Below are 25,300 nucleotides of genomic sequence, written 5' to 3'. Positions count from 1 at the left end.
ACGGATACCGTTCCATAAGCCAAATATGTAATAGACAAGAGCTACTCCTTGCTCAACGAAGTGGACTCAACACCCCATAATAAACGCCTAAGAATATACCTGACTAGTAAGAATCTTAAAACCTTTGGATTTATATGTCTCCAAAAGAGAATCAAGTGTGTGTACAGCGGCATAAACGCAGCAGTGATAGGATTGGTGAGGTTCGGTGAGCAAATGCAGACCCTTTGAAGTCATATTGCATGGTACCCATTCCATGGGTCTCAACTCTCCAGGTTTAAGGGATTCTTCCTTCAGCTAAAACATGCATGTGGATCACAGAGTATGATCCACCGTGTGATCAGGTAACGTGTTCAAATGTGTCTCAGTTGTCGTTCCCTGGTACTCGGCTGCAACATTCCAGACGCTTTACTAAAACTCTCCCCACTTGGAGAGTCAGTGCCTTTAACCTCCTGGTTGGCCCAGTTTGCAATTTCTGCGTAAGATGAACAGGAATAGGGAGAACCAATGAGAGACTAGATGGAGGTGTCTGGACGGGCAAATTTAACTCTCATTTCCCACCAGGAAGAGGAATTAACCAAAGGCTCAACATGCCGTGCCGGAACCAAACTAGGGCCTGAAGCAATCCTGCGGTGTTGCGGCCAGCTCACAAGAAAGCGAGTTGAAGAAAGGAGCTCAGGGGCACTGTAATTCACCAACCTGCAGAGTTATAAATGACAGCTATCTTCCAAAAATATATTGAAGGAAGGCTGCCAAGAGGAGTTGAAAGCGGGGCAGAATTGCAGGAAACCGATTTCAGGAGGGAGACTGGAATTGCATGTAAAGCATAGGAAAAGAGGCACAATGTCCACAATGATGCACTTGGCCAAAAAGGGCGTATGCGTTTTTTCCTGAATATATTCAGGAAAAAACGCATACGCCCTTTTTGGCCAACCAAGCAAGCTTGCAAAGGAAATCTGCACTACAATGAAGTCTCACTGCCCCCCGGTCAAAAGGGCCATCTGAAAAAAGTGTAAAATCCAGAAAGGTAGGACAGGCCAAGGAGAACTGGGAGCCTTGTTATGCTGATGGGCGGGATGTAAATTGGCAGCAACCACTCTGGAGAAGTGTATGGTGTTTCCTGAAACATCCAAAAAACAAAGCAACAGAGCCTAGGGCACTTCCACTTATGGTCCTATAGCTTAGGGAAATTAAAATCAAAAAGACACAGCCACCCCAAAGTTTGGGACGGCTCTGTTTACAAGAACCTCGTTTACGGTACAAGTTCAATATCACAGAAAGTGAAAAATGGATAAAGAAGTTGTGGTACTTACGTACAATGCAATATCACTCAGCAATGAAATCTATGTCATCAGGCCCGTAGCAGCATAATGAGTGGATTCAGGTACGATGATTCTAAGTGAAATAAGTCACACAGAAAAAGAAACATCATAAGATATCACCAATACACGGAATGTAAACTTGGCTACACAGGAACTGAATTACAAAACAGAACAGGGTCTCAAATGTAGAAAACCAACTTATGCTTGCTTAAGGGGAAAGGTGAGTTGGGGTGCTGCATGAAACCAGAGATTGAAAGTAGCACAGATACCGTTCCATAAGCCAAATATACAATAGACAAGAGCTACCCCTTGCTGAACGAAGTGGACTCAACACCCCATATTAAACGCCTAAGAATATACCTGACTAGAAATAATCTTAAAACCTACGGATTTATATGTCTCCAAAAGAGAATCAAGCGTGTGTACAGCGGCATAAACGCAGCAGTGATAGGATTAGTGAGGTTCGGTGAGCAAATGCAGACCCTTTGAAGTCATATTGCATGGTACCCATTCCATGGGTCTCAACTCTCCAGGTTTAAGGGATTCTTCCTTCAGCTAAAACATGCATGTGGAACCCAGAGTATGATCCACCGTGTGATCGGGAAACGTGTTCAAATGTGTCTCGTTTTCGTCCCTGGTACTCGGGTGCAACATTCCAGATGCTTTACTAACACTCTCCCCACTTGGAGAGTCAGTGCCTTTAACCTCCTGTTTGGCCCAGTTTGCAATTTCTGTGGAAAATGAACAGGAATAGGGAGAACCAATGAGAAACTAGCTGGAGGTGTCTGGACGGGCAAATTTAACTCTCATTTCCCACCAGAAAGAGGAATTAACCAAAGGCTCAGCATGCCGTGCCGGAACCACACTAGGGCCTGAAGCAATCCTGCGGTGTTGCGGCCAGCTCACAAGAAAGCGAGTTGAAGAAAGGAGCTCAGGGGCACTGTAATTCACAAACTTGCAGAGTTATAAATGACAGCTATCGTCCAAAAATATATTGAAGTAAGGCTGCCAAGAGGAGTTGAAAGCGGGGCAGAATTGCAGGAAACCGATTTCAGGAGGTAGACAGGAATTGCATGTAAAGCATAGGAAAAGAGGCAGAACGTCCACAATGATGCACTTGGCCAAAAAGGGCGTATGCGTTTTTTCCTGAATATATTCAGGAAAAAACGCATACGCCCTTTTTGGCCAACCAAGCAAGCTTGCAAAGGAAATCTGCACTACAATGAAGTCTCACTGCCCCCCGGTCAAAAGGGCCATCTGAAAAAAGTGTAAAATCCAGAAAGGCAGGACAGGCCATGGAGAACTGGGAGCCTTGTTATGCTGATGGGCGGGATGTAAATTGCCAGCAGCCACTCTGGAGAAGTGTATGGTGTTTCCTGAAACATCCAAAAAACAAAGCAAAAGAGCCTAGGGCACTTCCACTGATGGTCCTATAGCTTAGGGAAATTAAAATCAAAAAGACACAGCCACCCCAAAGTTTGGGACGGCTCTGTTTACAAGAACCTCGTTTACGGTACAAGTTCAATATCACAGAAAGCGAAAAATGGATAAGGAAGTTGTGGGATTTACGTACAATGCAATATCACTCAGCAATGAAATCTATGTCATCAGGCCCGTAGCAGCATAATGAGTGGATTCAGGTAGGATGATTCTAAGTGAAATCAGTCACACAGAAAAAGAAACATCATAAGGTATCACTACTACACGGAATGTAAGCTTGGCTACACAGGAACTGAATTACAAAACAGAACAGGGTCTCAAATGTAGAAAACCAACTTATGCTTGCTTAAGGGGAAAGGTGAGTTGGGGTGCGGCATAAAACCAGAGATTGAAATTAGCACAGATACCGTTCCATAAGCCAAATATGTAATATACAAGAGCTACTCCTTGCTCAACGAAGTGGACTCAACACCCCATATTAAACGCCTAACAATATACCTGACTAGTAAGAATCTTAAAACCTATGGATTTATATGTCTCCGAAAGAGAATCTAGCGTGTGTACAGTGGCATAAACGCAGCAGTGATAGGATTGGTGAGGTTCGCTGAGCAAATGCAGACTCTTTGAAGTCATATTGCATGGTACCCATTCCATGGGTCTCAACTCTCCAGGTTTAAGGGATTCTTCCTTCAGCTAAAACATGCATGTGGAACCCAGAGTATGATCCACCGTGTGATCGGGAAACGTTTTCAAATGTGTCTCAGTTTTCGTTCCCTGGTACTCGGGTGCAACATTCCAGATGCTTTAGTAACACTCTCCCCACTTGGAGAGTCAGTGCCTTTAACCTCCTGTTTGGCCCAGTTTGCAATTTCTGCGTAAGATGAACAGGAATAGGGAGAACCAATGAGAGACTAGATGGAGGTGTCTGGACGGGCAAATTTAACTCTCATTTCCCACCAGGAAGAGGAATTAACGAAAGGCTCAGCATGCGATGCCGGAACCAAACTAGGGCCTGAAGCAATCCTGCGGTGTTGCGGCCAGCTCACAAGAAAGCGAGTTGAAGAAAGGAGCTCAGGGGCACTGTAATTCACAATCCTGCAGAGTTATAAATGACAGCTATCGTCCAAAAATATATTGAAGGAAGGCTGCCAAGAGGAGTTGAAAGCGGGGCAGAATTGCAGAAAACCGATTTCAGGAGGTAGACTGGAATTGCATGTAAAGCATAGGAAAAGAGGCAGAACGTCCAAAATGATGCACTTGGCCAAAAAGTGTGTATGCGTTTTTCCCTGAATATATTCAGGAAAAAACGCATACGCCCTTTTTGGCCAACCAAGCAAGCTTGCAAAGGAAATCTGCACTACAGTGAAGTCTCACTGCCCCCGGTCAAAAGGGCTATCTGAAAAAAGTGTAAAATCCAGAAAGGCAGGACAGACCATAGAGAACTGGGAGCCTTGTTAAGCTGATGGGCGGGATGTAAATTGCCAACAGCCACTCTGAAGAAGTGTATGGTGTTTCCTGAAACATCCAAAAAACAAAGCAACAGAGCCTAGGGCACTTCCACTTATGGTCCTATAGCTTAGGGAAATTAAAATCAAAAAGACTCAGCCACCCCAAATTTTCGGCCGGCTCTGTTTACAAGAACCTCGTTTACGGTACAAGTTCAATATCACAGAAAGCGAAAAATGGATAAAGAAGTTGTGGTACTTACGTACAATGCAATATCACTCAGCAATGAAATCTTTGTCATCAGGCCCGTAGCAGCATAATGAGTGGATTCAGGTACGATGATTCTAAGTGAAATAAGTCACACAGAAAAAGAAACATCATAAGATATCACTACTACACGGAATGTAAACTTGGCTACACAAGAACTGAATTACAAAACAGAACAGGGTGTCAAATGTAGAAAACCAACTTATGCTTGCTTAAGTGGAAAGGTTAGTTGGGGTGCTGCATAAAACCAGAGATTGAAATTAGCACAGATACCGTTCCATAAGCCAAATATGTAATAGACAAGAGCTACTCCTTGCTCAACGACGTGGACTCAACACCCCACATTAAACGCCTAAGAATATACCTGACTAGTAATAATCTTAATACCTAAGGATTTATATGTCTCCGAAAGAGAATCAAGCGTGTGTACAGCGGCATAAACGCAGCAGTGATAGGATTGGTGAAGTTTGGTGAGCAAATGCAGACCCTTTGAAGTCATATTGCATGGTACCCATTCCATGGGTCTCAACTCTCCAGGTTTAAGGGATTCTTCCTTCAGCTAAAACATGCATGTGGAACCCAGAGTATGATCCACCATGTGATCGGGAAACGTGTTCAAATGTGTCTCAGTTTTCGTCCCCTGGTACTCGGGTGCAACATTCCAGACGCTTTACTAACACTCTCCCCACTTGGAGAGTCAGTGCCTTTAACCTCCTGTTTGGCCCAGTTTGCAATCTCTGTGGAAAATGAACAGGAATAGGGAGAACCAATGAGAGACTAGGTGGAGGTGTCTGGACGGGCAAATTTAACTCTCATTTCCCACCAGGAAGAGGAATTAACCAAAGGATCAGCATGCCATGCCGGAACCAAACTAGGGCCCGAAGCAATCCTGCGGTGTTGCGGCCAGCTCAAAAGAAAGCGAGTTGAAGAAAGGAGCTCAGGGGCACTGTAATTCACAAACCTGCAGAGTTATAAATGACAGCTATCGTCCAAAAATATATTGAAGGAAGGCTGACAAGAGGACTTGAAAGCGGGGCAGAATTGCAGGAAACCGATTTCAGGAGGTAGACTGGAATTGCATGTAAAGCATAGGAAAAGAGGCAGAACGTCCACAATGATGCACTTGGCCAAAAAGTGCGTATGCGTTTTTTCCTGAATATATTCAGGAAAAAACGCATACGCACTTTTTGGCCAACCAAGCAAGTTTGCAAAGGAAATCTGCACTACAATGAAGTCTCACTGCCCCCCAGTCAAAAGGGCCATCTGAAAAAAGTGTAAAATCCAGAAAGGCAGGATAGGTCATGGAGAACTGGGAGCCTTGTTATGCTGATGGGCGGGATGTAAATTGCCAGCAGCCACTCTGGAGAAGTGTATGGTGTTTCCTGAAACATCTAAAAAACAAAGCAACAGAGCCTAGGGCACTTCCACTTATGGTCCTATAGCTTAGGGAAATTAAAATCAAAAAGACACAGCCACCCCAAAGTTTGGGCCGGCTCTGTTTACAAGAACCTCGTTTACGGTACAAGTTCAATATCACAGAAAGCGAAAAATGGATAAAGAAGTTGTGGTAATTACGTACAATGCAATATCACTCAGCAATGAAATCTATGTCATCAGGCCCGTAGCAGCATAATGAGTGGATTCAGGTACGATGATTATAAGTGAAATAAGTCACACAGAAAAAGAAACATCATAAGATATCACTACTACATGGAATGTAAACTTGGCTACACAGGAACTGAATTACAAAACAGAACAGGGTGTCAAATGTAGAAAACCAACTTATACTTGCTTAAGGGGAAAGGTGAGTTGGGGTGCTGCATAAAACCAGAGATTGAAATTAGCACAGATACCGTTCCATAAGCCAAATATGTAATAGACAAGAGCTACTCCTTGCTCAACGAAGTGGACTCAACACCCCATATTAAACGCCTAACAATATACCTGACTAGTAAGAATCTTAAAACCTATGGATTTATATGTCTCCGGAAGAGAATGAAGCGTGTGTACAGTGGCATAAACGCAGCAGTGATAGGATTGGTGAGGTTTGGTGAGCAAATGCAGACCCTTTGAAGTCATATTGCATGGTACCCATTCCATGGGTCTCAACTCTCCATGTTTAAGGGATTCTTCCTTCAGCTAAAACATGCATGTGGAACCAAGAGTATGATCCACCGTGTGATCAGGAAACGTGTTCAAATGTGTCTCAGTTTTCGTCCCCTGGTACTCGGGTGCAACATTCCAGACGCTTTACTAACACTCTCCCCACTTGGAGAGTCAGTGCCTTTAACCTCCTGTTTGGCCCAGTTTGCAATTTCTTCGGAAGATGAACAGGAATAAGGAGAAGCAATGGGAGACTATCTGTAGGTGTCTGGACGGGCAAATTTAACTCTCATTTCCCACCAGGAAGATAAATGAACCAAAGGCTCTGCGTGCCATGCTGGAACTAGATTAGGGCCTGAGGAGATCCTGCGGTGTTGCGGCCAGCTCACAAGAAAGCGAGTTGAAGAAAGCAGCTCAGGGGCACTGTAATTCAGAAACCTGCGGAGTTATAAATGACAGCTATCATCCAAAATTATACTGAAGTAAGGCTGCGATGAGGACTTGAATGCCGGGCAGAATTGCTGGAAACTGATTTCAGAACGTACACGGGAGTAGTTCTTAAAGCATAGGAAAAGAGACAGAACTTGGAAAATAATGCACTTGGCAAAAAAGGGCATATGTGTTTTATCCAGAGCTCTCATAACTGAGGGGAGGAGATTCCCAGCAGGCTCCAACTGCCACCTGAGGGCTCACATTGCCAAGGCAACGTGAGCATGCCAGGCAGGAGTTACCTCACAGCAGAGGTCCCACCTCACAGAAGGGTGAGAAACCCAGCCAACATCAGACTCTCACCAGAGGGCCCACATCACCAAGGGGATGGGAACCAGGCAGGAGTGTCTTCACATCAGTGGGGCCACATCATCGAAAGCTGAGGTACTCAGCACATGTGTCCTCAAACCAGAGGACCCACATCACCAAGGACCTCGGAGTGAGGCAGGCAGGAGTAACCTCACAACACTGGGCACATAGAATAAAAAAGTGAGGAATCCAGCAGTTGGAACCTCCCAGCAGGCGGCCCAGAGCACCGAGGCTATGGGATCCAGGCCACAGTGAACTCACAGAAGAGGGCCCATGTCATGAAACTGAGCAAACCAGCCATTGGGACCTCAGAGCAGGAGGCCCACATCCCCATGGGGATGGAATTCTGGTAGGAGTGTCCTCGCACCACTGAGAACGTATCAGAAAATTTTGGGCGACCAGCAGTTAGGGCCTGACGCCAGAGGACCCTCATCACCAAGGGAAGGAGGCTCCCAGCAGGCTCCAACTGCCACCAGAGGGCTGACGTCGCCAAGGCGATGTGTGCCAACCAGGCACGAATGACCTCACAGCAGAGGGCCCACCTCAGAGAAGTGTGACGAACCCAGTCAGGATCAGACTCGCACCAGAGGGCCCACATCACCAAATGGATTGGAACCAGGCAGGAGTGTCCTCACATGAGTAGGGCCACATCATCTAAAGGTGAGGAACCCAGAACATGTGGCTTCAAACCATAGGACACCCATCACCAAGGGGCTGGGAGTGAGGCAGGCAGGAGGAGCCTCATAACAGAGGGCCCAAAAATAAGAAAGGTGAGGAATCCAGCAGTTGGAACCTCCCAGCAGGCGGCCCAGAGCACAGAGGCTAGAGGAACCAGGCCAGAGTGAACTAACACCAGACAGCCCACATCATGAAACTGTGAGCAACCCAGACATTGGGACCTCAGAGCAGAAGGCCCACATCCCCATGGTGATGGGAACATGACAGGAGTGTCCTGGCATCACTGGGCTCACATCAGAAAACGTGGGGTGCTCAGAAGTTAGGGCCTGACGCTAGAGGGCACTCATCACCGAGAGGAGGAGGCTCCCAGCAGGCTCCAGCTGCCACCAGAGGGCCAACGTCGCCAAGGCGATGTGTGCCAGTCTGGCAGGAGTGACCTCACAGCAGAGGGCCCACCTCACAGAAGGGTGAGGAACACAGCCAGGATCAGACTCTCACCAGAGGGCCCACATCACCAAGGGGATGGGAACCAGGCAGGAGTGTCCCCACACCAGTGGGACAACATCATCGAAAGGTGAGGATCCCAGCACATGTGTCCTCAAACCAGAGGAACCACATCACCAAGGGGTTCGGAATGAGGCTGGCAGGACTGGCCTCACAACACAGGGTCCATAGAATATAAAAGTTGAGGAATCCAGCAGTTGGAACCTCCCAGCAAGTGGCCCAGAGCACCGAGGCTATGGGATCCAGGCCGCAGTGAACTCACAGCAGAGGGCCCACATCATGAACCTGTGAGCAGCCCAGCTGTTGGGACCTCAGAACAGAAGGCCCACATCCCCATTGGGATGGGAACCTGGCAGGAGTGGCTTTGCACCACTTAGCACATATCAGAAAAAGTTAGGAGCCCAGCAGTTAGGGCCTGACGCCAGGGGGCCCTCATAACTGAGGGGAGGAGACTCCCAGCAGGTTCCAACTGCCAACAGAGGGCCCACATCTACAAGGTGGCATGCGCCAGCCAGGCAGTAGTGACCTCACAGCAGAGGGCCTATCTCACAGAAGGGTGAGGAACCGAGGCAGGATGAGACTCTCACCAGAGGGCCCACAACACCAAGGGGATGGGAACCAGTCAGGACTGTCCTCCCACCAGTGGGGCCACATCATCGAAAGGTGAGGAACCCAGCACATGTGGCCTCATATCAGAGGACATACATCACAAAGGGGATGGGAGTGAGGCAGGTAGGAGTAGCCTAAAAACAGAGGGCCCAAAGAATAAAAAAAGTGAGGAATCCAGCATTTGGAACCTCCCAGCAGGCGGCCGAGAGCACAGAAGCTATGGGATGCAGGCAGGAGTTAACTAACACCAGAGAGCCCACATCATGAAACTGTGAGCAACCCAGGCATTGGGACCTCAGAGCAGAAAGCCCACATCCCCATGGGGATGGGAACCTGACAGGAGTGTCCTGGCATCACTGGGCTCACATCAGAAAACGTGGGGAGCCCAGCAGTTAGAGCCTGATGCTAGAGGGCCATCATCACCGAGGGCAGGAGGCTCCCAGCAGGTTCCATGTGCCAACAGAGGGCCCACGTCGCCAAGGTGATGTGTGCAAGTCAGGCAGGATTGACCTCACAGCAGAGGGCCTACCTCACAGAAGAGTGAGGAACCCAGCCAGGATAAGACTGTCACCAGAAGGCCCACATCACCAAGGGGATGGGAACCAGGCAGGAGTGTCCTCACACCAGTGGGGCCACATCATTGAAAGTTGCCTAACCCAGCACATGTGGCCTCAAACCAGAAGACCCACATCACGAAGGGGTTGCGAGTGAGGCAGGCAGGAGGAGCATCACAACACAGGACCCATAGAATACAAAAGTTGAGGAATCGAGCAGTTGGAACCTCCCAGCAGACAGCCAAGACCACAGAGGCTATGGGATCCAGGCCACAGTGAACTAACACCAGAGAGCCCACATCATGAAATTGTGATCAACCCAGCCATTGGAACCTCAGAGCAGAAGGCCCACATCCCCATGGGGATGGGAACCTAAGAGGAGTGCTTGAGCAACACTGGGCTCACTAAGAAAAGTTGGGGAGCCCAGCAGTTAGGGCCTGACGTCAGAGGGCCCTCATCACAGAGCTGAGGAGGCTCCCAGCAGGGTCCAATTGCCACCAGAGGGCTCATGTCAACAAGGCGAGGTGAGCAACCCAGGCAAGAGTTACCTGATAGTAGAGGGCCCACCTCACAGATGGGTGAGGAACCCAGCCAGGATCAGACTCTCACCAGAGGGCCCACATCACAAAGGGGATGGGACCCAGTCAGGATTATCCTCACACCAGTGGGGCCTCATCATCTTAAGGTGAGGAACCCAGCACATGTGTCCTCAAACCAGAGGACCCACATCACCAAGGGCCTTGGAGTGAGGCAGGCAGGAGTAGCCTCACAACACAGGGCACATAATATAAAAAACGTGAGAATTCCAGCATTTAGACCTTCCAGCAGGCGGCCCAGAACACCGAGGCTATGGGATCCAGGCCACAGTGAACTCACAGCAGAGGGCCCACATCACAAAACTGTGAGCAACCCAGGAGTTGAGACCTCAGCGCAGAAGGCCCACATCCCCATGGGAATGGGAACCTGGCTGGAGTGTCCTCGCACCACTGGGCGCACATCAGAAAATGTGGGGAGCCCACCATTTAGGGCCTGACGCCAGAGGGCCGTCATCACCGAGAGGAGGAGGTGCCCTGCACGCTCCAACTGCCACCAGAGGGCTCACGTCTCCAAGGTGACGTGTGCCAGCCAGGCAGGAGTGACCTCACAGAAGAGGGCCTACCTCACAGAACGTTGAGGAACCCAGCCAGGATTAGACTCTCGCCAGAGGGCCCACCTCACCAAGGGGATGGGAACCAGGCAGGAGTGTCCTCACACGAGTGGGGTCACATCATCGAAAGGTGAGGAACGCAGCACATGTGGCCTCAAGCCATAGGACAGTCATCACCAAGGGGCTGGCAGTGAGGCAGGCAGGAGGAGCCTCACAACAGAGGGCACATAGAATAAAAAAGTTGAGGAATCCAGCAGTTGGAACCTCCCAGCAGGCGGCTCAGAGCACCGATGATAAGGGATCCTTGCCGGAGTGAACTCACAGCAGAGGGCCCACATCATGGTACTGTGAGCAAGCCAGCCGTTTTGACCTCAGAGCAGAAGGCCCATATCCCCATGGGGATGGGAACCTGGCAAGAGTCTCCTCACTCACTTGGCGCACATCAGAAAATGTGGGGAGCCCAGCAGTTATGGCCTAAGGCAAGAGGGCCCTCATCACTGAGGGAAGGAGGATCCCAGCACACTCCAACTGCCACCAGAGGGCCCACGTCGCCAAGGTGACCTGTGCCAGACAGGCATGATTGACCTCACAGCAGAGGGCCCACCTCACAGAAGGGTGAGGAACCCAGCCAGGATCAGACTCTCACCTGAGGGCCCACATCAGCAAGGGGATGGGAACCAGTCAGGACTGTCTTCCCTCCAGTGGGGTCACATCATCGAAAGGTGCGGAACCCAGCACATGTGGCCTCAAATCAGAGGACACATATCACAAAGGGAATGGGAGTGAGGCAGGCAGGAGTAGCCTAAAATCAGAGGGCCCAAAGAATAAGAAAGGTGAGGAATCCAGCAGTTGGAACCTCCCAGCAGGCGGCCGAGAGCACAGAAGCTATGGGATGCAGGCAGGAGTGAACTAATACCAGAGAGCCCACATCATGAAACTGTGAGCAACCCAGGCTTTGGGACCTCAGAGCAGAAGGCCCACATCCCAATGGGGATGTGAACCTGGCTGGAGTGTCCTCGCACCACTGGGCGCACATCACAAAATGTGGGGAGCCCAGCAGTTAAGGCCTGATGCCAGAGGGCCCTCATCACCGAGGAGAGGAGGCTCCCAGCAGGCTCCAAGTGCCACCAGAGGGCTCATGTCCACAAGGCGAGGTGAGCAAGCCAGGCAGGAGTGACCTCACATCAGACGGCCCACCTCACAGATGGGTGAGGAACCCAGCCAGGATCAGACTCTCAACAGAGGGCCCACATCACCAAGGGGATGTGAACCAGGCAGGAGTCTCCTAAGACCATTGGTCCCACATCATCGAAAGGTGAGGAACCCAGCACATGTGGCCTCAAACCAGACGACACACATCACGAAGGGGATGGGAGTGAGGCAGGCAGGAGGATCCTCACAACAGAGGGCCCAAAAAATTAAAAAAGTGAGGAATCCAGCAGTTGGAACCTCCCAGCAGGCGGCCAAGAGCACAGAGGCTAGAGGAACCAGGCCAGAGTGAACTAACACCAGACAGCCCACATCATGAAACTGTGAGCAACCCAGCCGTTGGGACCTCAGAGCAGAAGGCCCACAACCCCGTGGAGATGGGATCCTAAGAGGAGTGCCAAAGCATCACCGGGCTCCCTAAGAAAAGTTGGTGAGTCCAGCAGTTAGGGCCTGACGCAAGAGGGTCCTCATCACCGGGGGGAGGAGATTCCCAGCACGCTCCAACTGCCACCACACGGCTGACTTCACCAAGGCAATGTGTGCCAGCCATGCAGGAGTGACCTATCAGCAGAGGGTCTCCCTCACAGGTGGGTGAGGAACAAAGCCAGGAACAGACTCTCACCAGGGGGTCCACATAACCACGTGGATGAGAACCAAGCAGGAGTGTCCTCACACTAGTGGGGCCACATCATCGAAAGGTGAGGAACCCAGCAAAGGTGGCCACAAACCAGAGGACCCACATCACCAAGGGGTTGAGAGTGAGGTAGGTGTCTGGACGGGTATATTTAACACTCATTTCCCACCAGGAAGAGAAATTAACCAAAGGCTCAGCGTGCCCTGCCAGAAGCAGATTAGGGCCTGAAGCAGTCTTGCGGGTTTGCGGCCAGCTCACAAGAAAGCGAGTTGAAGAAAGGAGCTCAGGGGCCCTGTAATTCACAAACCTGGAGAGTTATAAATAACAGATAACGTCCAAAAATATATTGAAGTAAGGCTGCGAAGAGGACTTGAAAGCGGGGCAGAATTTCAGGAAACCGATTTCAGGAGGTAGACTGGAATTGCATTTAAAGCATAGGAAAAGAGGCAGAACATCGACAATGATGCACTTGGCAACAAAGGGCGTATGAGTTTGTTCCTGAATATATTCAGGAAAAAACACATATGCCCTTTTTGGCAAACCAAGCAAGCTTGCAATGGAAATCCGAACTACTATGAAGTGTCACTTCCCCCCGGTCTAAAGGGCCATCTGAGAAAAGTGTAAAATCCAGAAAGGCAAGACAGGCCATGGGGAAAAAGGAGCCTTGTTATGCTGATGGGCGGGATGTAAATTGCCAACAGCCACTCTGGAGAAGTGTATGGTGTTTCCTGATACATCTGAAAAACAAAGCAACAGAGTCTAGGGCATTTCCACTTATGGTCCTATAGCTTAGGGAAATTAAAATCAAAAAGACACAGCCACCCCAAAATTTGGGACGGCTCTGTTTACAGGAACCTCTTCTACAGTACGAGTTAAATATCCCAGAGAACAAATAATTGATAAAGAAGTTGCGGTACTTACGTACAACAGAATACCACTCAGCAATGAAATCTGTGTCACCAGGCCTGTACCAGCATAATGAGTGGATTGAGGCATGATGATTCTAAGTGAAATAAGTCACACAGAAAAAGAAACATCATAAGGTATCACTAATGCACGGAATGTAAACTTGGCTACACATGAACTGAATTACAAAACAGAACAGGGTCTCAAGATTAGAAAACCAACTTATGCTTGCTTAAAGGGAAAGGTGAGTTAAGGGGGTGCTGCATAAAACCAGAGATTGAAATTAGCACAGATACCGTTCCATAAGCCAAATATGTAATAGACAAGACCTACCCCCTGCTCAACGAAATGGACTCAACAATGAGGTATCACCTCACACCTGTTAGAATGGGCATCATCTGAAAATCTACAAACAACAAATGCTGGAAAGAGTGTGGAGAAAAGGAACCCTCTTCCACTATTGTTGGGAATATAAGTTGATACAGTCACTATGGAGAACAATATGGAGTTTCTTAAGAAACTAATAATAGAATTACCATATGATACAGCGATCCCAGGACTGGACATATACCCAGACAAAACCATAAATCAAAAAGAGACATTCACCGCAATGTTCATTGCATCACTATTTACAATATCGAGGTAATGGAAGCAACCTAAATGCCCACAGACAGACGAATGCATAAAGATGTGGTACATATATAAAATGGAATATTACTAAGCCATGAAAGGAATGAAATTGGGTCATTTGTAGAGACGTCGATGGATCTAGAGACTGTCATACAGAGTGAAGTAAGTCAGAAAGAGAAAAACAAATCTTGTATATTCATGCATATATGTGGAACCTAGAAAAACTGTACAGATTAACCGTTTTGCAAGGCATAAATAGAGCAACAGATGTAGACAACAATCGTATGGACAACAAGGGGGGAAAGCTCTTGGAGGGGTGGTGGTGGGAGGAGTTGAGAGATTGGGATTGGCATGTAAACATTTATATGTATAAAATAGATAACCAATGAGAAGCTGCTGTATAAAAATATAAAATAAAATTCAAAATTAAAAAGAAATAAAATTTAAAAAATAAAACAGAAAAAACAATTATTCCCTTCACATACATTTATATGAATAAATTATTTCCATGCTTATATCTGTAAATACAAAAAAGAGGAATAAAATCTACCTTGAACCAAAAACAAAAAAGAGAAAAAAAAAAACAGAACCCACCAGTTACTCAGAGGAAAACCGTATCAGGGCACTTGCTCCAGTTGTAAACAATTCTGAAGTTGGTCAGTGGTGGGGAATCGTCTCCCATTCAGCCAGCAGCCCCCACACAACAAGCGTCCTCATTGCAAAGCTGGGGCACCGTGCCGAGGCATCTGTGAGTAAACGTGAGCTGAGCCCCAGGCCAGTTGCTGCTGAACTGTTCCCGCCCTTCCCAGGTAAAACACCTGAATATATACAAGGACTTGAAAGCCTAGAGGAAGGGCCATGGAGCCACACGAGTGACAGCATGCCAGCTGACTTGGTGCCTGCAGGCCAGCCAGGATGGTCCTGGCCCTGGGTGCTCTTCTGGAAGATTTCCATTTCCCTGCCTGAGATACCCGTCCTGTCCCTGCCCCCACTGCTTTTTTCCTTCCTCACCTCTGCCCAGGGAGAAATTCCAGCAGCAGGTATGGGTGACACATCCTCTTCTTTAGCAGGTGGCAGCCTGGCAACTGCTGCAGAAAGTCCAGCAGAGCCCCACTCACACTGGGCCACCCACAAAGCCGTGGCCTCTCACTCCCTCCCACCAGCCCAGCCCCGAGACTGCTGACAGGGCAGAGAAAATGGCGTCAGGCACAGCTGCAGGGGCTTTTGCTGCCTGGAGTGGTATTTATATTGATCTCAACCCAGGCACACCTGGGGAGGGCTGGCCGGCATGGTAAGGCTGCCCAGGTAGCCAATCATCACCCCTCAGGGGCTCACAGTTGCAGAAAATGGAACTTGCTGAACCAGCCAGGTCCAAGGAACAGGTGTGGGCTCCTGAGAGTCAGGATAGACAAGGGGCTGCAGCTTTGGCTTGTTTTCTAATCATTTTATCTGGCCCATGAGTGGGAGACAACTTCAAGAAAACCCTCTCCTAATGAGAGGAACCCAGGAGTCAGGGAGAGGAGGGGTGGGTGGTGGTTGGAGACAGAGGCCTGGTGCCCTGGGTGCAGTGGAAGTCTCTGGAAGACCAGGTGGAGGGAGGCCACACAGAGTGATGCCCAGGGTCACAGACCTGTCGGAGCTGCTGTTTGTTAGTTCAAGTCCTGCTCTGAGGTGCTCTGTGTCAGCTCTGAGCGACAGGTGAGCTGGGGGTGCTCTTCAATGAGGGCTATGTGCACGGTTCCTGTGTGCCCAGCCCTGCCACGGTACCTGCAAGGGTAGCTCTGTATCCTGGGAGGGGCCTGACCATGAGAGCCCCGTGGGCTGGGTTGGGGGTGGGGTACCTGCCCAGGAGAGCTCCATATCCTGGGATTGGCCTGACCACGAGAGCCCCATGGGCTGCTGGGGACCTGGTAAAGGATGTCAGGACAGTCAGTGAAGCCACCGAGGATATACCTCCAGTTGCTCCTGATTCCTACACCCTGCTGGTCATTCTACCAACCACCAGGACATGGTATTCTGTATTAGTCTTCAATGATGTCTTCTTTTGTATTCCATTAGTCCCAGAGTCACAAGAAATTTTGGCTTGTGAGTGGCAGGACTCAACATACAACTAAAACAATACTTCCGGGCCGTCTTGCCCCAAGGGTTCAAAAATTCCCACACCATCTTTGGGGAAAGCTTAGCTAAAGACCGAAAAGTTCTACCTCTGGAAAAGGAAACCCTCCTTCAATATGCAGACGACATTCTGATCGCCAGCCCTACTAAGGAGGCCTCTGAACTACCAAGCCAATAAAGGATAGAAGTTGTCCAAGAAAAAGCTCAAATATCACAGACTGCAGTGACCTGCCTGGGCTTCATTCTCACACAAGGTCAGAGAAGCCCATCCCAGGAAAGGGAAGAAACCATTTGCAGCCTTACCCCTTTCTAAAACTAGAAGACAGCTTAGGGGTTCCTGGGGAGGCCAGGGTTTGCTGCTTCTGGATCCCTAACTACAGTCTACTAGCTGGGCCTCTATATGAAACACTGAAAGGAAAAGATGATGATCCTTTTGAACAGAATCCAGAAGTGGCCTTTCAAGAATGGAAAGAGCAGTCAATTCAGACCCTTGCCCTGGAACTCCCTAATTGAGCTAAACCCTTTGACCTTTCCATTCCCGGTGAAAGGTGAATCGCCATTGGAGAATTAGTGCAAAAACTGGGACCACTTGAAATGGAACAACGCAAGAATGCCATCCAGGTAGGATAAACTACAGTCACCAAAGGGCTTTGCCCACTGCCACATCTGGCCAAGATACTGGCGGTATCTAAAAACCTGGAAATCAGCAGCCCAAAAGGCCACCTCCCTCCTAAGGGAAAAGGACCCCACGTGGTGATCCTAATCACCAACCATGCCCTGAAGTTGCAGGGTTCGCTCCGTGGGCACACCGACCTCGAGTGAGGAGGCCCTCCAACTCCAACATCCAGAGAGATAACCGGGGGCAACAGGGCACCATGACGACTCGTGTGAACATCACTTGACCTGGAGTTTCTCTCATAAAACAACAATAGTGTGTCCCGAAGGAGTAGACTACTGCTTGCAGGACTTCCTGCACCCGGAGGGGAGCTAATAATCTTGGCGGGGGAACCGTATATCACACTGTCACCATAGAAAAGCCTACAGACACCGTGATGATGGTGGCCAATAAGACCGGCTGGACTCCTGTTTACTTCAAAAGGCTGTTGACTCAGTGGCCATCATGGTCCTTGATCACCACTGACCCTGGACTGTCTGGGAGTTGAGCGGGCAGGGCTCTGACACCTGGTGCTGTTTTTACGTTAATTCAGGGGCCTAATTGAAGAAAGAGCAGACTACTGGTCAGAGCATCTAGGCTGGCAGAAACGGTCAGCCTAAGGTGGCCGAACAAATGTGGGGCGGGGTGAAACCGGCCCCCACAGCGTCTCTGCACATCTCTTTCCTGGACCCTTAAAGGTCATTAGAATCTATAACACTTCCAATGCTGGTGCTCAGGCGGACGAGCAGGGAGGCAGGGGTCCTGGGGCCAATCAACGTCACCTGGAGGCTGCTGGGGAGAAGTTCTGACCCTCGTCCCCTGGTATGAGGGCTCCCAACTCAGCACTCAGCAGTTACAGAAGAAGGGTCTGCACCCTCAGCACTCCAAGAATGAGGAACGGGACAAAAGGCAGAGGAGGGGTTTGTCCCCAGCAAAGCCCATTAAAAATCCCTGGGAGATAAAAATAGAATGTGGGCAATAAAGTCAAGTCTGACCTTTTTTATCCTTTGTGCTTTGTCTAATTTCACGTGCTCCTAGGGTCCCGCATGCAGAGGTTCCACACCCGGCACTTCAGACCAGATTTCCTGGTGCAGAATGGCTGGGTCGACACCTCAGCTCCTGGGGCCCAGTGCAGACTCCGAGATATAGAGCCTGAGCTGCAGCCAACCCGGCCCTTGAGAGCTCCGCCCCCTCCCTCTCACTGACTCTGACAGGATCTCTACACAGCAGCCCAGCCCACAGCCCACGGGGTAGTGCATGCTCTCACCTCTCCATTCTCTGATGAAAATATAAAGTTTCCTTTGCTTGGGAACCAAACTCAGTCTCGATCTGTTGGCCCCAATGACACTGGGCAGGGGGACCCTTGTTGGGGTCCACTCTGGAGGATCAGTAACAGAAATTGAGACTATTGTAACTTCAATGAACAGATGTGTGAGCCAAACTGTAGTTAACATAGAACAGTTTATAAGGCTCGGGTAAAATAAGATGTTTCTAACACTTCCATTTGATATTTCCATCACTTTATTATAAGCAAGTTCAGTGAAAAGGTTTGTCTTATTTGTCAGGTCAATATTAGAGAAATGAAGTGATTTCTTTCCAAGGATGTACATCTAATAATCTTGGTTAAAGCTTCAATCTTGTTTTAAATGCTTTTCCATTGAAAATGATACCTCTCTTTCAGCTCCCCCATTTCTGAGAAGTATAAAATCTTATAATTTATTATTACCAAAGGGGAAAGGTGGGAGGAGGGATAAATTAACAGTTTGGAATTAACACATACAGACTGCTATGTATAAAATAGATCATCAACAAGGAACTACTGTATAGCACAGGGAACTACACTCAATATTGTGCAATAACCTATAAGGGGAAATAATCGGAAAAAGAATAGATATTTTTATTGACATCATCTATCAATGACAGTTAAAGTGTAACCTAAGGGAAGCCGGTGGTGAGTGCTTCTGACCCTGAAGACTTCAGTCATCTAAAGTTTGGACTCTGCCTACTTCCCAAGGCCCTTAATGAACATATGTGTAGCCGTAGCTTAAAAAACTCCCCAGTTTGGGTTTCGGGGAGACACTGATTTTGAAAAAGCCCTGGTGTTCTCCTTACATGAATGGGACTCTTCCTACTGCTAAAACATGTCTGTCACACCCAGAGGATGGTATACCGTCTGATCGGGAAGAGTTTGGAAAAGGCATCTCATCTCCTCATCTCCTGGTGCTCGGGTTCACCCCTCCAGCGTCTTTACTAACAGTCTCCTCACTTGGAGATGTCAACACTGTCAACATCCTGTTGCGTACAGTTTGGAATTTGTCCAGAGGATGAAGCGGAAGGATGAGGAACAATGAGAGACAAGTCCTAGGTGTTCAGACAGGCACATGTCACTCTAATTTCCAATCAGGAAGATGAATTGACCAAAGGCTAGGGTTGCCCATGGAAACAGTATAGGGCTTGAGGAAATCCCACTGCTTTGTGGCCAGTTCCCATAAACACAAGTTGAACAATGGAACTCAGGGGCAGTAAAATTCACGAAACTGCAGAGTTGAAAATATCTATCACTGAAAAATGTCTTGAGGAAAGTCAAAGAAAAGGATTGGCAAGCAAGGGAGAATGGCAGGAAAGGGATTTGAGGAGGTAGAAAGGATTCGCCATTAAGCACAAGAAAAGGGGCTGAACATTTCCGACATTGCAGTTGGCCAAAAAGGCTGTATGCGTTTTTTTCTGTATATATTCAAGAAAAGGGCATACACTTTTTTAGCCAACCAAACAGGTGGGCACTGGAAATCAATACTACAAAAGATATCACTTCGCATCAGTCAGAAGAGCCATCCTCATAAAGTGTAAACGCCAGAAATGCAGGACAGGGCAAGGAGAAGAGGGAGCCCTGTGAGGCTTATAGTGGAAATGTATATTGCCAACGGCCATTCTGGAGAAGTGTATTGTGTTTACTAAAGCATCTAAAAAATGAGCTACAGAGCATAGGGCACTTGCACTCATGGGCGTATATCTTGGGAAAAACAAAAATCGAGAGGACACAGGCACCCCAATGTTTACTGCCTCTCTGTTTAAAAGATCCTCGACTAGGATATAACTTAAATGTCTCTGGAGGGAAAAAATGGATAGAGATGTGGTACTTATGTAGAGTGGAATATTACTCAGCCTGGAAATCAATGAAATATGGCCAGTTGTAACAACTCCGGAGGAGTTACGTATGATCATTCTAAGTGACATAATTCAAAAAGAAAAAGACACATATCATAAGATATCACTTAAAGGTGGAATCCAAAATGGCTACACATGAAATAAATTACAAAACAAAAACATAGTCAAATATGTAGAAAACACGCGTAAGGCTGCTAAACGGGAAAGGTGGGGAGGGGTGAGGCATCATCCAGGAGGTTGAAATTAGCAAAGATACCATTCCAAATACCAAACTGATAATCAACAAGGCCTACACGGTAGCTAAAAGAACTGCACTCAGCACACTCAAGTCACCGGAAAAGAATATCTATGACTGGTAAGAATCTGAAAAAGAATTTATTGATGTCTCTCTGTACGTGAATCAAGTGGATGTACAGCAGCAAGAAACAGAGCTTTGAAAATCAGCTGTAACCAATATAGTAATAAATTGAAAAAAATAAACGACAGAGAGACAGAGAAAACCTCTTACAACTTTTCCTCAGGGACGGTGATGCAACATGGATTGAACACATCTAGACCCACAGCAGGATGAGACATAAGGCTGGAAACTGTTCGCGCTAAGAGAAATGTGAGGTTGGGTGAGGAAATGCACACCCTTTAAAGTAATACTACCTGGTACCCATTCAATGGGTCCCAAATCTGCAGGTTCAAGGAATCTTCCTACAGCTAAAACATGCATGGAAAACCCAGAGGACTGTACACCATGTGATCGGGAGATGTGTCTAAAATGCACCTCATTTATCCTCTCCTGGTGCTCCTGTTCATCATTCCAGCCACGTTACTTAGAATCTCCCCACTTAGAGAATCAGCACATTTAAACTTCTGTTTCACACATTTTGCAAATTGTGAGGAGGATGAACGGGAAGAGGGGGAAACAATGAGAGAATAGTTGTAGGGGTTTGGACGGGCACATGTCACTCTAATTTCCCATTAAGAATAAGAATTAAAAAAAGGCTCAGCCCGCCTCGCCGGAGCCAAAATAGGGCCTGAAGCAATCCTGCGGTTTTGAGGCCAGCTCACAAAAGAGCAACTTAAAAAATGGAGCTCAGGGTCACTGCAATTCACAAACCTGCAGAGTTATAAATGAAAACTAACGTCCAAAAATATGTTGAGGTAAGGCAAAGAAGAGGATCTGAATGCAAGACAGAATTGCAAGAAACAGATTTCAAGAGATAGATTGGACTCGCCTTTAAAGCACATGAAAAGCGGCAGAATTTCGACAATGATGCAGTTGGCCCAAAAGGGAGTATGCGTTAGTTCCTGAATATATCCAGGAAAAAACGCATATGCACTTTATGGGCAACCAAGCAAGCAAGCAATGCAAATGTGCACAACAAAGAAGTCTCATTTCCCACCGGTCAAAAGGGCCATCCGAAAAAATTGTAAACACCAGAAATGCAGGACAGGCCATGGAGAACAGGGAGCCTTTATACGCTGATGGACAGTGTGTGAACTGCCGAGAGCCACTCTGGAGAAGTGTATGGTGGTTCCTAAATCATCTAAAAAACAGAGCGACAGAGCATAGGGCACTTCCAATCACGGGAGTATATCTAGGGAAGTCTAAAAATCAACAAGACACAAGCACACCACAGTTTAGGGCTACTCTGTTTACAAGAACCTCAACTTCAGTACACCTTAAATATCCCAGGAAAGAGAACAATAGATAAAGAAAATGTGGTACTTATGTACAATGGAATATCTCTTCACCATGAAATCAATGTAATAAGGCTAGTAGAAGGATAAAGAGTGGATTGAGGTCCGATAATACTACTTGAAATAAGTCAAACAGAAAAAGAAACATATCATAAGATATCACTTATAGAGGGAGGATAAATATGGCTGCACAAAAAATGAATTACAAAACAGAACAGTGTCTCACATTTAGAAAACACACTTATGTCAGCTTAAGGGGAAAGGAGAGGTGGGGTGATGCATAAAACCAGAGTTTGAAATTAGCACAGATACCGTTCAATAAACCAAATAGGTATCAGACAAGATCTACACCTCGCTCAATGAACTGGCCTCAACACACCCTATACACCGCAGAGAAATATATCTGAGTAATAAGAATCTTAAAACCCATGTATTGATATATCTCCATAAGGGAATCAAGTGTGCGCAGAGCGGCACAAACACAGCAGTGAAAATGAGCTAAACCCCATTATAGAAATAAATTTTAAAACCAAAACGCAGAAACAATGAAAGAGAGAAAAATTCTTACAAAATTCGCTCAGGGGCTGTGATGCAACCTGGAATGACCACATATAAACCCACAGCTGGATAAGACATAAGGCTGGACACTTGGGGCTGAAAGGATTGGAGAGCTTTGGTGAGCAACTGCCGAAAGTTTAATGCAATACTTCATGCTACTTATTCCAAGGGTCCCAACACTCCAAGTTGAAGGGAATCTTCCTACAGCTAAACCATGCATGGGAAATCCAGCGGATGGTATACCATATGATCGGGAAAGGTTTCTAAAATGCACCTCATTTTCCTCTCCTGGGGCTCCGGATCAACATTCCAGCCACTTTACTAACAACATCTCCACATGGAGAGTCAATGCCTTTAAGTTCCGGTATCGCACAGTCTGCAGTTAGTGCGGAGGATGAATGGGAATAGGGGGAACCAGTGAGAAAATAGCTGTAGCGGTTTCAATGGGCACATGTCACTCTAATTTCACATCAGGAAGAAGAATTAACCAAAGGCAGAGCAAGGCGCCCCAGAAGAAGAATAGGGCCTGAAGAAATCCTGTGGATATGAGGCAAGATCACAAAAATAAGAGCTGAAAAATGAAGCTAAGGGCCACTGCAATTCAAAAACCTGCAGAGTTATAAAGGCCAACTATTCTCCAAAAGTATATTGAGGTAAGGCTATGAAGAGGCACTGAGAGCAAGGCAGAACTGCAGGAAACCGATTTCAGGAGGTAGACAGGAATTGTACTGAAAACATATGAAAACACTCAGAACGTCGACAATGATGCACTTGGCCAAAAAGGGCGTATGCGTTTTTTCCTGAATATATTCAGGAAGAAACGCATACGCCATTTCTGGCCAACCAAGCAAGCTCTCAAAGGAAATCTGCACTACAATGAAGTCTCACTTCACCCCGGTCAAAGGGCCATCTGAAAAAAGTGTAAAATCCAGAAAGGCAGGACAGGCCATGGAGAACCGGGAGCCTTGTTATGCTGATGGTCGGGATGTAAATTGCCAGCAGCCACTCTGGAGAAGTGTATGGTGTTTCCTGAAACATCTAAAAAACAAAGCAACAGAGCCTAGGGCACTTCCACTTATGGTCCTATAGCTTATGGAAATTAAAATCAAAAAGACACAGCCACCCCAAAGTTTGGGACGGCTCTGTTTACAAGAACCTCGTTTACGGTACAAGTTCAATATCAGAGAAAGCGAAAAATGGATAAAGAAGTTGTGGTACTTACGTACAATGCAATATCACTCAGCAATGAGATCTATGTCATCAGGCCCGTAGCAGCATAATGAGTGGATTCAGGTACGATGATTCTAAGTGAAATAAGTCACACAGAAAAAGAAACACCATAAGATATCACTACTACAAGGAAGGTAAACTTGGCTACACAGGAACTGAATTACAAAACAGAACAGGGTCTCAAATGTAGAAAACCAACTTATGCTTGCTTAAGAGGAATGGTGAGTTGGGGTGCTGCATGAAACCAGAGATTGAAATTAGCACAGATACCGTTCCATAAGCCAAATATGTAATAGACAAGAGCTACTCCTTGCTCAACGAAGTGGACTCAACACCCCATATTAAACGCCTAAGAATATAACTGACTAGTAAGAATCTTAAAACCTATGGATTTATATGTCTCCGAAAGAGAATCAAGCGTGTGTACAGCGGCATAAACGCAGCAGTGATAGGATTGGTGAGGTTCGGTGAGCAAATGCAGACCCTTTGAAGTCATACTGCATGGTACCCATTCCATGGGTCTCAACTCTCCAGGTTTAAGGGATTCTTCCTTCAGCTAAAACATGCATGTGGAACACAGATTATGATCCACCGTGTGATTGGGAAACGTGTTCAAATGTGTCTCAGTTTTCGTCCCCTGGTACTCGGGTGCAACACTCCAGACGCTTTACTAACACTCTCCCCACTTGGAGAGTCAGTGCCTTTAAACTCCTGTATGGCCCAGTTTGCAATTTCTGCGGAAAATGTACAGGAATAGGGAGAACCAATGATAAACTAGCTGGAGGTGTCTGGACGGGCAAATTTAACTCTCATTTCCCACCAGAAAGAGGAATTAACCAAAGGCTCAGCATGCCGTGCCGGAACCACACTAGGGCCTGAAGCAATCCTGCGGTGTTGCGGCCAGCTCACAAGAAAGCGAGTTGAAGAAAGGAGCTCAGGGGCACTGTAATTCACAAACCTGCAGAGTTATAAATGACAGCTATCGTCCAAAAATATATTGAAGTAAGGCTGCCAAGAGGACTTGAAAGTGGGGCAGAATTGCAGGAAACCGATTTCAGGAGGTAGACGGGAATTGCATGTAAAGCATAGGAAAAGAGGCAGAACGTCCACAATGATGCACTTGGCCAAAAAGGGCGTATGCGTTTTTTCCTGAATATATTCAGGAAAAAACGCATACGCACTTTTTGGCCAACCAAGCAAGCTTGCAAAGGAAATCTGCACTACAATGAAGTCTCGCTGCCCCCCGGTCAAAAGGGCCATATGAAAAAAGTGTAAAATCCAGAAAGGCAGGACAGGCCATGAAGAACTGGGAGCCTTCTTATGCTGATGGGCGGGATGTAAATTGCCAACAGCCACTCTGGAGAAGTGTATGGTGTTTCCTGTAACATCTAAAAAACTAAGGAACAGAGCCTAGGGCACTTCCACTTATGGTCCTATAGCTTAGGGCAATTAAAATCAAAGAGACACAGCCACCCCAAAGTTTGGGACGGCTCTGTTTACAAGAATCTTGTTTACGGTACAAGTTCAATATCACAAAATCGAAAAATGGATAAAGAAGTTGTGGTACTTACGTACAATGCAATATCACTCAGCAATGAAATCTATGTCATCAGGCCCGTAGCAGCATAATGAGTGGATTCA

Source organism: Leucopleurus acutus (assembly GCF_964270905.1).
Source record: "Leucopleurus acutus genome assembly, chromosome: 1".
Classification (NCBI taxonomy): domain Eukaryota; kingdom Metazoa; phylum Chordata; class Mammalia; order Artiodactyla; family Delphinidae; genus Leucopleurus; species Leucopleurus acutus.
This window is presented reverse-complemented; position numbering follows the sequence as displayed.